Source organism: Rhodamnia argentea, chromosome 3, assembly GCF_020921035.1.
Source record: "Rhodamnia argentea isolate NSW1041297 chromosome 3, ASM2092103v1, whole genome shotgun sequence".
NCBI classification, from domain to species: Eukaryota; Viridiplantae; Streptophyta; class Magnoliopsida; order Myrtales; family Myrtaceae; genus Rhodamnia; species Rhodamnia argentea.
Genome location: NC_063152.1, coordinates 35,100,137 through 35,114,569, shown reverse-complemented (window position 1 = coordinate 35,114,569; position 14,433 = coordinate 35,100,137). Strand labels below are relative to the sequence as shown.

The 14,433-nt window shown below is 39.0% G+C and overlaps 1 pseudogene; it reads right to left on the bottom strand.

The window, feature by feature from the left end:
• Window positions 1-9,387: 9,387 nt before the first annotated feature.
• LOC115725946 lies at window positions 9,388-12,554 on the bottom strand (annotated as a pseudogene).
• Window positions 12,555-14,433: the final 1,879 nt, after the last annotated feature.

Sequence of the window (14,433 nt, the reverse complement as noted above, 5' to 3'; positions counted from 1 at the left end):
GCTTTAAAACTTCGGTCCCTATGCCTCTATGGTGTGATAATAAGGCTGCAGTGCATATAGCCTCCAACCCCATTTTTCATGAGAGAACAAAACATATTGAGGTTGATTGTCATTTCATTCGAGAGAAGCTACAAAGTGGGATGATTCTTCCCAGCCATATTAGAACTAGTGAACAACTTGCAGACATTTTTACTAAATCTTTGGGTAGTGGGAGGATAGAATAAATTTGTAACAAGCTGGGCATGATCAATATATTTGCTCCAGCTTGAGGGGGAGTGTTAGAGGCATAAAGGGTAATTGGTCTTTAGGTTCCTTGGGTCTTATTTAATGTAAAAACTCCTCATTAGTGAATATACAAAATACGTTTACAATAAGTATGAGGAAAATGCTCATCTTATGAGCTAGCTTTTGGATTGAGAGAAGCCTAACACCACCTAACACCTTCCCCGTTACATGAATTTGCTCTATGATTACATACTCACACAAATTCCTACCTCTACCACTGAGGTCTTGTCTCACCTTGAGTGGAAGAGAGCTATGGATGTGGAAATGAAAGCCCTAGTGTCCTGCTAGACATGGTCTTTGGTTGATCTTCCTCTTGGGAAAGATGTGGTGAAGTGTCAATGGCTGTATACTATCGGGTACAACTTGGATGGCTTAGTCGAGCGTCATGAACCCAGCTTGTTGCTAAAGGTTTTAATTAAACTTATGAGGTGGATTATTTTGAGAAGTTTTCCCTTGTGCACATCTCAATTTTGTTTGCATTATTATATTTGTTGCAGTGAATTTTGATTGGCCATTATATCAACTAGATGTGAAAAAAATGCTTTTCTTTATGGTGATTTGTCTAAGAAGTATACATGGAGCAACCTTTTAGATATGGTGCTCGAGGGATAACCGTAATAAGGTATGCCGATTGCATAAAGCCTTTTATAGGATGAAACAGTCTCCAAGAGCATGATTTGAGAAATTCAGTTTAGTGATTTCCATGTGTGATTTCCACTATTGTTATGTTGATTATTCTGTTTTTGTTCGCAAGAAGGAGTCGGGGTTGTCATTTTTGTTGTACATGTGGACAATATGATTGTCTCTAGTAGTGATTTGACCAGCATTTCTGAGGTCAAATCTTTTCTTCGGCAGCAGTTTTAGATTAACGACTTGAGAATTCTTAAGTATTTTTTGGGTGTTGAAGTTTTACGAAGTAGGAAAGGTATTAATTTATCTCAAGTGAAATTGTGTTCTTGATCTTTTATCCGAGACCGGTACACTAGCATCCAAGCTAGTAGATACTTCTTTGGTTCCAAATTAGAAGTTTGGAGTTGATGATGGATATGATATTGAAGATAAGCATCAATATTGGCATTTAGTTGGGAACTAATTTATCTCACCGTGACAAGTCTCGACATTTTCTTTGCTATTGGTGTGGTGAGTTAGTTTATGGAGTCACCCAAGAAGGCTCATTGGCATGCTGCTTGTCGCATTCTTCGGTACCTTAAAAGGCTTTCATGGTAAGGAACTGATTTATAAACCGAAGGAGTCTTCCACTTTAGTTGGATATTCCGATACCGATTGGGGTGGGTTAGCGTGTGATCGGCGGGCGATCTACGATTGGGTATTAGTCTTTTCTTGGTGGTAATTTGATTTCTTGGAGAAACAAGAAACAAACTACCATTGCCAGGTCTAGCGTGGAGGCTGAATATTGTGCCATGGAACATACTGTGGCTGAATTATTGTGGTTGAGATCCCTTTTCCATGAGATTGGATTTTCTATTAATCAACCTATTGATGTAATGCGTGATAATCATGTGGCAATTTATATTGTTGAGAATCCTGTTTTTCATGAGTGAACTAAGCATATAAAAGTTGATTGTCACTTTGTTCGTGATGTTATGAAAAGAGGTTGGTTGCTGCTCCTTAAGTTGCCTCTAGAGATAAGTTTGCTGATATGTTCAATAAAACATTGTCCCGTCCAGCTTTTGTTGTTGGTTGTTCCAAGCTGGGCGTGGGTCACCTATATGCTCCAGCTTGAGGAGAAGTTTTACGTTACTTGAATGTGTTGATTTTAATTTCTAGGTTTTATTTCTTTCTACATACATGAGGGCATTATGGTCATATACAATTTATATAAATATATTGCGGTAGGTGTAGGGTAAAGTAAACACAGAAATTGAGAGCCGCTTTTTGGCTTTTAGTACTATTTCTTTCTCTCTTCTTCTCCTCTCATTTTCTCTTGTAATGCTTCTTCTCTCTAGGCTATTTACCGCAGGTTAGCTAATCAACAAATCTCATAACCATTACACATTTTATAGACCGAGACAGATAACCATTTCACAACACATTTCATCCGCTAGAAATACCTTTCTAAAAAAATTTCTAGTATTATCCAGAAATCCTTTCATAAATCAGTTTGCAAGACAACACATACATATATTTCTTCTCAAGACCTTGTATAACACATATTCTAAAATATTCGTAAATAACCAATGAGCAGTAAAATGCTCGATCCTACTTTTTACGCTACAACAATGCAATTTTGTAGCTCATACTACACATAATCTATGTCACTTTCGATAATGAGTTTACGAACTCAAAAAAGAGGTAGTACCACTCACTTGGGGCGAACTACAACCAAACAACAAACGTTACTCGAATCGTCGAACTTGCGATCCTAACAAACAAGTGTGAAACAATGTCAAAATCAAGTAAAACGTTAGCTCAACGATGAATCGACTAAACTAAACTTAAACACTAACGAAACTACTCCTACGCTTCAACAAATAGAACACCCAAAGCGATTATTCAAGCCGTTCGCTATGCGAAACACGCACAAAAACCCTTAAATTCTCGCTCCGACTAAACCGTTACTTCAAAACGACTCTCATCAAAACCTACAGCTCTACAATGCCATAATCTACCATTTTCATGAAAACTCAAAGCTCAACAACTCAAAAATCGGACTTTGCAGCGCGAATTTCAATAAATTTCTAATTTAAGCCCTAATTCCGAAACTACTTCGATAGAATGAATGAGGGGTGCCAGCACTTACCATTGCTAATCGGCTTGGTGAAGTGTCCGTGGAGAGAACCCCTCTTCTCTTCTTCCCATTTCTTCTTCTTCTTTCTTTCTTTTTCCCCCTTTTCTTCCTTTCTGTTCTCTGCGTCGCGACTCTTTAAAAAAGCAGCTCTTACACATGGTGCTTCAGCAGGCTGGGGTTTTGATGTGGAAATTGTCAAGCTTCTGATGTCTAGTCATCCATCGGTTTATGGCTGTTTGGTCAAGATGCATACCCGCTTAACAAATTAAAAAACCTTAAGACCCTTTGTCTTGACTTAGTTGAAAATAACCATTATTGCTTTTTGTAAGATTCCTTTTACTAAGGAAGTTTGCTGCAGGTGCTGAATATATTTTCATACTAATGTTAGTGAGAGGGACTTTTTCCTGAATCAAGATTCCTGTTACTACGCAAGTTCGCTGCAAGTGCTGCATATATTTTCATGCTAATGTTAATGAGAGCGACGTTTTCCTGAATGGCTATCGGTGGGCTATTGATTTCAGAATATCGTTTCCAGTGACGGTTACCGAACATTTGCAGGGAAACTATTCTATTCCAGAATACCATAGTGCCAAAGCTTTCTGAAGCTTGCTTTGTTGAGTAGAAGGATCGGTCAGGGCTTTATACAGAGCTTCAAAACGGACTAGACTTAACGAACTGAAACCTCCTCAGAAACTCAGGGAAAAAGAAGTTATTGGCATTCACCTGGCAATTTCTCTGTAACTTCTTGTTGGTGTTATTGTTGTCATGAAGGCGTAAGAAGATCAAGTGACTTATTGCTGAGAAACTAGCAATGTCCAGTATTGCTGAGAAAGCCAGGACTAGTTCGCCTACTATGACTAGACAAGCAACAGATACCATTACAATATTAAACTGATTGCACCCTTCTGAATAAGTTTTAAGTGGTCACCAGTGTGTCATCTAGGGGCGATTTGGAATTAGAGGGCGGTAAAAGCTCCTCCATCGAGCTCTATCCTTGGGGTGATAGGTTTCAGAATAAGTAGGTATTAGACCAAGAACCAGGACCATACCCCTCTCGGAACAGGTTCTTGGATTTTGGAATAGAGAATCAAATTAATTCCCCTAGGAACTGGCCTGGAATCGAACCGCTTGATTCCATGATCAACTCGGAAACCAGACCCAATTTTAGGTAATATAACTATTATTGCAGGAATCATTTCATATGAATAATATGTGGCATAGTGATTAAAGCATTAATGAGTAACCTTTTCAGGTTCAAGACCCATCTCCCTACATATCTATCTCTTTGTAAAAACCGAGAACCGAACTGGTCAAAGTCAGTTCTCCGACTTTTCAACAAGAACCTCTGATCTAAAGGGGATAACTTACTTCTTAGGATCCGAAATCCTCAACTTGAATCACTGTGGAGGCACTCATACCTTTGCGTGTATTTGCAGTGTCTTCTATTTTGTGTCATCTTTTTTGTCTCCTGCTTGGCATTTTATCAAACGCTTGGTGGACATACGTGTGAGGAAATGCAGGAACACTCCTCGTTCAAACCCCTGCGAGAATTTCAAACGGTGAAATCTTCCAAGACATTAAGAAGTGAAAAAGTCCGTCTCTATTCGAATAGATTCTCGGCGATCTTTGAAAATTAGCTTGATGGGTGATGTCAACGTCTAGACTCTTGACCATTGCAAGCACCGAGGAAATTGGATGATCATAATCAACAAATTCAAGCTAATTTCCTACTCCTTCCATGGCTGCCTGGGACAGACATTACTCAAAGCAGAAATTAAATTGTTTTCAAGCTACGTGCGTAATCACTTTCAGACAAAACCCATGAAAAATCCTAAACTACGTTCTCTTGAACAGAACTTCCCTAAAGTTTTCAACCCGTCTTAACTACATTCTTCATTCTTTTCAATTGAGCCATTAAGGAGCATTTTCCTATTGATTCGTAGGACTTCCCAATTCTCGTTAAAACAAAGATTCATTCATGGAATTTTTAAACGCTTCATCTTTTATGAGAATAATCTAATCTGGTGCTGAAGCCACCCAAGATGTGTCAACTATGCAAGATGCCGCCTATCCTAGTAACAATCTAATCTCAACATGCTTAATATTAAAGTCTCTTATGAGTTAATTCCGATTCGAAATATATAATCTCTTTCGTGCTTGTTGTGCAATTTATTTCATTCCTTACCCCTTTGTCATCCTAGATCCTGTCAGGAGCCGCTTTTTATCTGGATCCTCTCGCCTCATCGGTCACTCCATGTTCTCGTCCGGCCATATCATTACATTATGGATCGCAGGATTATTAGAAGAAGACACACACTTAACAGCTATTACAACATTTTCTAGGAATAAAGAGGGACTATCTTTTTGGATATAGATAACCCTAGCTGGAAAGTCTTCTAGAGTAATATGATATTTGAGAATTCTAGGTCATGCCTTCTCTTTTTCACTCGATTCAAAGAAAGAAAGGTTCAAAACATAAATTTTGTACATGCTATCTCAATCCACTTCGACACTATACATAAATTTTTAAAGAGTAATTTTCATTGAGGGTTGTCTTGACTCAGACTCAGACTCAGATGCATTTCAACTCTAGCTTCCAATGACAAATCTCGATTGTGAGGATTCACCAAAATCAATTTTGGTCTCCTTGGGAGAGTAGTTCTATTATCCTAATACATATTCTCCCTGTGACAATTGTGTGGTTAAGAAATCTGGTAATGAATTTGATTCTCCTTTGATATATACCGTGTCAAAATCGAATGTCGATAAAATTGCTTGCCCACTAGCAAATATTGATGAAATTGTATGATCAATCCTAAATTTAATGTATGGATGCTAATTTAGTTTCAAACTTTTCAATTTTGTCAATTTAGTCTAAAACTTCTGCATGGAATTTCAATTTAGTTTATTCGGCTAATTTTTACTTGAAGTCGCTAACGGGAAGGTGTGCGACATAGGATGATCGGCGATGACCAGAACTCTATGTTAACGATGTTTATATTTTGCCCGAGAGGACTACAATGGACTAAGTCATCAAAATTGAAAAAGTTGTTGACCCAATGAGTATAGGAACATATTACTATAATTGTTGAGTTCTATTACTGATCAACTTCTATTGAAGTGGCGGGTCTATTCCATTCTTCTTCCTTGCCGCTCACCTTGTCCGAGTAATTAAATATTAAACCATGTCTTCTTCTAATAACTTAAGCTTTTAGAATAGTTAGTTGTGGTTTCACAAAATCTCACATGGTATCAAAGCAGGAGGTTCTGAATTCAAACCTTTTCAAAAAGACCAGACTTGGCGTGAGGAAGAGTATTAGAATAATTAATATTAAATCACGCCTTCATCTAATAGCTTAAGCTTTTAAAACCGTTGGTTATGGTCTCATAGAATTTCACACACCTCATATGGTGATGCTTTAGGGTTCTCTCATAGTTTTAATCCAACAACAAGAAAATGGATTCATCTCTCAAGTTTTAAATTTGTACTTAAGTTGTATAATGATCTTCTAAAATAATTTATATTGAATAATAGTAGTAATTTATCTCGCTATATTAGATGATAATGTCCCCTGTCTAGACCAACAAAATATTAAAAAATGACTATACGAATGCACGTCAACTTAAAAGAAAAAATTTAATGGGCAACACCATAATTCTGGACATGGTCCTAGTCATGCATGAACCCATAGAAGCTTCGTTCGGCTCCTTCATAGTTTATCAAACCGTCCATCTTATCTTCTCCTGCTATCGCGTGCTCTATGGAAATCAATTAAATAGATTAAATGACGTGTAACAACATTAATAAGATTGGCAAGATGTTAGGTATATCATTAGATAAGTACCTGATCTTTACATCTGCCAAAGAAAAGGGAAAAATTATCCAAAAAGTTCTAAGCTTATCGCAGTTTTGTCAATCCAATCCTAAATCATTTGATTTTGCGAATTGAATCCTAAACCTTTTGACTTTTTTTTTTTTTGCAATTGAATTCATTAGGCCGGAAATTGCTGGCATGGATGCCGGCTGTCCAAAATAGGACAAGGGCTCTTCTTTTACAGCTTTTCGTGGGATCTGCTTGTGAAACAATTGAATAGATGGGCATCAACAGATACGGTGATAATACTAAATTCATGGCATCCTTCTGGATAAGTTTAAGTAGTTGTCCCCAGTGTGTCATGCGGGGTCGATTGGATAATGAGAGGCGGTAAAAGCTCCTCTATTGAGCTGTATTATAGGTAAAGATATGAAGGGATTTACTTGATAGGATCTAAAACCCTCAATGTAAATCACTGTGGAGGCATCACTACACAGCAGCACCAGCTCTCAAAATCAACTTCATTTTCCCTGGTCCTTCCTATCCATAAGGCACTTAGTGCCATTAGGAGATTGCCGATTGTTATTTCTTTGTTTCTGCAGAGAAGGTGGAAATCTCGTGTGATCACTCCATGAATCATGTAGTGGATACTGGATAGAATCATAGCAATACGGATTGTAAGGGAACATGGTGTCTGGACATGAGTTTGAAATTGTCTGCTTAAGACACAGCCATCAGCGGCCCTGTCAATCTTGTTGGCTAATTAGTTTTAGACTTTAGAGATTTCAAACTCACTTCCATCTGCTGTGATACATTATAGGTGACGAGTTTGCTCGAAAAAAAACTTTGCTCGAAAAAAAACTTTGCTCGTATTACAGTTTGAGCCTATGCTTTTGGTTATTTCAAGTCGGGGCCTCGAATTTTGTTTTTCTTTCAAATAGCACCCCAGCTGTGAATTTCGAATATATTCCTCGTTTGGTACCACTCTCGACCAGCCTTCTCCACTATGAACTAGGCTTCCCTGCTTCTTGCTTTGTCTTCTCAAAATGGACAACGTTTATTATTGGAAGGTTACACAACATATTTGGCTAGCTTCTACTTGCCACCAATTATTTTTGTTGTTGAATGAATTAAGAAATATATAGTCAATTCTGGGCTTATTTGAATCTTTTAAGTCAATGCCAAATAAGGCTGTCAAAAACAGTCATTCAAGAACTGAATGTGAAGTGCAGATAATACTAAGTTTAGCAAATGACAATAAAAACTTGTTTGATGGCAATTGAAAATCAATGGTTGAATATCCCTATTTTCTTATAAAACATATGACAATGATCATTACCGGCTGGTTTTAGAATATTTGGCAAGATTCTCTTGTCATCAACAGTTTTAAGTTGAATCAATTAAAAGTAACCTCTTCCTTACTTATCATATGAAGTGAACTTTTGACTTAATTAAGAATTTTAAGTCAAGGCTAATTAAAGTTGTTAAACAAGTTTAATCTCATTAAGTGTTGTAGTTTTCAGCACTTAACTGAATTATGGTATATGCCTTAGATGCAATTTTCAGCACTTGCTGTTATCATACACACCTTTATGTTTAGGATATTGTTTAAAAAGCTCACAAAACATTTGCTAAGAAATAAAAAAAAAATGATAATTTTCAATGCACTAATTGTTCGCAAAGGCAGAAGGGAACTTGACTGCAAAACACACCCGGTGAGCAGCAAGGAAAGTCGGCCTTATTGATCCAACGGTGCCGAGTGGAAGGGCCGTTGCTCAACATCTTCCTATGCATAATCAATCTTCCAAAATCGACTATTTGCTCATTAAATATGTTTACCAAGTGTCTCAGGGGTAGAAATGACCATTGAATGGGTTGACTTTCAAGTAAGAATAATTTGACACCTGGCACTTTCCAGGTGGCAACATTAATTGAGACACTACATGGACAAGAATGGAATGTAGAGTCAAATTCGAAGGTTGCTTTCTAGGATTGTCTAGTTTGAAGAGAAGGCAGATGATGGCAGCTACAGCCCTGAAGTTCAAATGAACTTATCCAGGGAACGTGGCGGTAATTAAGCTAACAAGGTTTATCATAAAAGAACGCCTGATTTTTTTTTTATGCAATCAAGAAAAACATGGGACTGGACATTTGCTAGAAACTTCATTGATCATCACATCTGCCTACTACAGCAAAGGCATAGCTACAAGAGCTGAAGGCTAGCATCAGAAACATCTCAAACCTGGGAGTAAGGAATTAAATAGCACGAGCATTGAATCTTCCGACAGTGAAAATGCTTTTGAATAAGAACTCATAACACATCGAATCTTGAATGTTTTACTTAAGAGATCATGACAGGGTTGAATCCCTCTTATTGTAATTGAAATGATCTACTCTGCTGAAATTTTCATGATACTGATGAAAAAAACAGGACAACGTAAAATGAGAACGAAGTATTTAGCTCCTGTACATGTTTTAGGTTCAAGAGAGCAAGATCAATCACAGAAAAGACTAAATCTTTATTCAATGGCTTTACTAAAACATTACATACGAGCTTTATTTATAGAACATCGAGAAACACAACCACGACCCTAACTCCCTTAATTAACATCACCAAACAGCTAACTCCAAACACAGCAAACATATTTTTGACAGGTCCTGAATATCATTTGCAGACAGACTTGCAGTCACAGCTACCTTACAACACTTCACAAACATTTGGCAGACTCGCCTTTATTCGCTTATGTAGTACATTCACTTCCAACATGGTTGGAACTCATTGCTCCTCATGGTTGTGCCTTGGGTGGTGGCACCATCTCTCTGCACTGATCTCTCGATTAACTGGACGTCCCAACCCTCATCTCTCCAGTAGCCATAATATATTTCTGGAATATGCGCAACTTTCTGATAGTCATCATCTTGTCCACCTTCATCATCTTGTCCACCTTGCACAAGCTTCTTGATGAGGTCATCTGGCATATCGAAAATCTCCATCACTTTCAGCCTTGTCAGGTGTTCAATACCTGATGGAAGCTTCTTTAGTAACTTGCAACGCTGAATGATAAGCTTCTCAAGAAAAGGCATTGCTCCCTTCTCCACTTCTACGCATGTGAGTTCGTCGAACTGATCAAGACCTAGAGTCCTTAGCTTCTTAAACGTTTTTGCTTTAAAGCACAACGAGCTTCCTTCGTAAACCTGTTGCAACTCGAGATGCACAAGATTGGGGAGATTTTGGAGAGACACGAGAGGGTCCTCCTTAAGGCGACTGAACCTGAGTTGCAATTTCATCAGGCTACTGAGAGACTGTAGCCAGTGTGGTAAAGCCCCTAAGCGTCCTCTCAAGTAGATTCTCTGAAGGAATGGAGGTGGACTAGAGAGGTGTTGCAGATCAATAACCTCATCATCATCAACAGAAGCCACAGATATTGCTTGAAGCCGGGTTAGTTTGGAGATTGACGAGCACAAATCCCTTCCATCTTCTTTTCTTAATTTCAGAATGGCCAACCTATCCAGTTGTGTCAACATTCCAAGCTCTCTTACCACACTGCTGCTACTCTCGTCATCTGCCTCTAAATAACAGAGCTTTTGAAGCGATTGCAAAGCCCCTATTCCCCTGAGGGCCTTAAAGCCGAATTTGAAGGATGAATAGGACACGTTCTTGTAGCGATAAACGAGGAGATGACGAAGCCGCTGGAGTTTCAAGATCTCAACAGGCAATTCGGTGACATTTGTGTGTTTAAGGTCTAGAGTCTCTAAGTTTTGAAGCTTCCCAACAGAACTTGGAATTGTACTCACCTTAGTGAACCTAAAACTTAGATATTTCAGATGACACCAATCAGCAACTTGAGCAGGGAACCTTGTTAAAGGAGCCGTTTGCATATCCAAAACCTTGAGCAATTCCATATCACTAGCTAAAACAGAATTCATTAATGATTTCTCTACCCCAAACATATATAAAGAGCGAAGTTGAGATAAGGACCAGTTCCGTGGCAGATTTTTCAGGGTGTTCTGTATTGACAGGCGACGGACTTTGTCTGGCCATTCATGATTATCTTCTTTGGCTATTTCTGCGAAGCCCTGATTGGTTGACCTTGAAGTGATAATGTCCCGCAGAAAATCATGGATGCGGCAAGTCTTGACCCTTCCATCACTTCGTTTAGCAGCCACCTCTATCAGGCTTCTGTTCAAAAGCTCCACGAGGTAGTCCTTAGCAACTTCTTCAAGAGTCTTTCCTTCTTTCTTTTCAACAAATCCTTCTGCAACCCATAACCGGATCAGTCTCTTACGCTTGATGGCGTGATCCTCAGGAAATAAACATAAGTGCAAGAAGCAGGCTTTCAAGTAGTATGGCAGATCATTAAAGCTAAGCGAAAGAACTCTCTTCAAGTTTTTGAGTTTGTCGTTGCAGTCAATCTCACTACGAAGACTGCGACAAACCAATTCCCATTCATCTATTCTGTGCTTGTCTTTTGTAGCCAAAACACCACTGATAGCCACTATAGCAAGCGGCAGTCCTCCACACTTTCTTAAAATGAACTCACAGGGCTCCTCTAGATGGGAAGGGCAAGAATTCCCCTGAAATGTCTTCGTGCAGAAAAGCTTCCATGACTGTTCTAGTGGCAGAGGCTCCATCTTGTAGACCTTCCCCTTGAATTCTCGGCAGGAGGTGTATGCTAGATCACCATTCCTGGTAGTGATGATTATTCGGCTGCCCAAAGCGTTATTAGGAAGTGCGTGTTTGATAGCATCCCATTCATCTATCCTCCATGTGTCATCTAGAACAACCAGATACCTCATTTTCTGTAGCAAGTCCTTGATTATCATCTTGAGCCAGTGGACATTCGTGGTGTGCGCACCAGAAGGAATCGGTTTTCTGATCACTCTCATAATTTGCCGAAGCATGTCGTGGAGGAGCTCTCCTATATTGGGAGAGCCAGAGACAGTGATCCTAGTACATATCGTGAAATGTTTCTTCACCTCTGGATCTTCATAAACTTGATTTACCAGCGTGGTTTTGCCCAATCCTCCCATCCCAACGACTGAGATAACTTGCCGCCTAGAAGCGCCCTCAACCAACCACCCAACCAGCTGCTTCTTCGGCTCTTCAATGCCCACAAGCTCAGTTTTGTCTAGAAAAAAGGCATTACCTCGGTGTTCATGCCACATGTTGTCAGAGTAATTGGAGCCTGAGCCGTGTTTAGCTTTACTAAACTTGTAGCGTAGCCTCTGGTGTCCATCACATACGCTTTTGATTCTGGAGTTGATGTTCTGTATCTCTAAAATGGTTCGATGTCGAGCTTTCATGTTCTTTACACAGCAAGATATCTTACAGAGAAGACCAGAAAAACCAACCCCATGATCATGTGCCGAGAGAAGTTTGAACTTGTCGAGAGCATCTTCAGCGTCATACGCAATCTCTCTTAGCTGCTTTACCCATACTTTGACTTCCTCATCGCTCTCTTCCAGGGAATCTGCAACCCTCAGGCATGCCCTTACGCATTCAAACTGTCCTCTCACTGCGATAACTTCTTCCTCAGCACCTCTGAAGAGTTGCACTTCATTCTCCAGAGAATTTGTGAGCTTGTCAATAAAGAAGTTTACGGCAGCTTCTGCCATGCTCTAATTGTGCGTGTGCAGAAGTTGAGGATTATAACTCCGCTGGTATCTTTACATAGCGGTTCCAAAAGTTGAGGAGTCCAATTTGGAAGTGGTCTTGAGCAAATTATGTTATTTAGTACTTCTCTGAATCACTGCAATTGTTATTTATTCTTACCATGGGCTATTTAATTTGTTTGTTTTTTTTGTTGAAATACCTCTTAATGTGAGAATTTATTAATGTTTCAATCTTTCTAATGAAGTAACAGCACTTTATCAGATAACTTGGTTTGCACTCCCATTTTTTTGGTTTTGGAAACAATTGACCTGGTTCTAACCAGAAAATCACCGACTAGGCAGCCCACTGCAAGTCTTGAAGAAAATGTCATACCAATGTTACTGGAGTATATCATTTAAGCATTTCCATGAATGAAGAGTAAATTGGATAGCTTTTGAGCTTGTAATAAAATTTTCTAGTTAACTTTGTTGAATCTATTTTGGAAGTTATCGCTGTTTCAGGTCGGCATACTGATGCAGTGTAGGCTTTCTCAAGCTTGCATTTCTACACATGAGTTTGGCATGAGGTTAGGTTTGAGCCGCTGAAACAATTTAAGATCAGGTCATATGTTAAAAATTGATGGTGAATAGTCACAACAATCACCTTGTCAGGACCTCAAGCTAAATAATCCTCCCCCTGAACCTGGAGGACACCCCGATCAGCACATTCTCTGAACTGAACAACCTCCAAGCTTGTACAAGTTACCCCATCTCCACAAATGCGTCCCATCTCGGCAGCGAGCTAGTTCCTCAACCACCATATGCCTCCACGATTCGGGATACAACTATTACATTACAAATCTCTGCACAGTTTCTTCCATTCAACAGTTTCAACTTGTCATTAGCATTTTGCTGGAAATTACAAGAACTGATTACATATTTTGGTTCATTGACAGGAAATCAAACGTCTTTACTAGATGACATTATCGAAAGGTTCAACAATCTGTTTCTTGATGGGAAATTGGGGTGAAATTCGTCTAGAATGGTCATGAATAAATAATCGAGGTCGCATACTTGAAATTCAATAGTTTCTCTATTTAATTTTTCAGTGCTTTATGAGATTGGATCGTCATTGAATAAGCTAATAAGAGGAAACTTCCTAGTAAATACTTGGGTCTTGGTCTCCAAGAAAGCTCTTGCCCTTGTACAGTCGACAGAACTCGACCAAGTCTGAGTGGGACAACAACATATCAAAAATTGGAAAAAGACATTAATGACCACCGAGCTACTAAAATATAAGCAAATTGTCGCACTGCATCGTCAATCACCAGCGACATGAAACTTTAAAAACAGGGTCACAACAATAAATCTTCAAGAAACATTGGAGTATTCACGAATGCGTCACGGTCTCTTAGGTGGAGCTGATTTGGATCCCATGAGGACGGAAAAGCTACTTTTTTACCAGCACCAATCTACTGATTGAACGCACCACACCCGAAACAAGAAAACAATTCCAAGGCGCATGCTCTGAGTCACTCATACCTTTGCCTGTATTGAACATGTCTTCCGTCTTGTACCCGCTTTTAATTTTGTCTCCTACTTGGCATTTTATCAAACATTTGGTGGACATGCCTGTGACGAAAAGGCAAAGGACGCTCCACCCCTGCGAGATTTTGAAAGGGTGGATTCTTCGAAGATTCCAAGAAGTGGAAAAGTCTGTCTCAAGGCTTGACCATTCCAAGAGCCAAATGCAAGGTAGTTTCCTCCTAGTTGCAAGGTTGCTCGGGACGTGCCCGTCACTCAAAGTCGATTATCTTTAATCTTTAGTGACTTCCCAATTTTGATCAAATAAAACATCTATTCACAATAATTACTAAAAAATTGGTCCGCTATGGATATAATCTAACACGGCTCTGATACCAAAAACCATCCTGATCTTTCTCCATTAGATCATAATTTATTCGTAAAGTATATAAAACACGATTACAAACG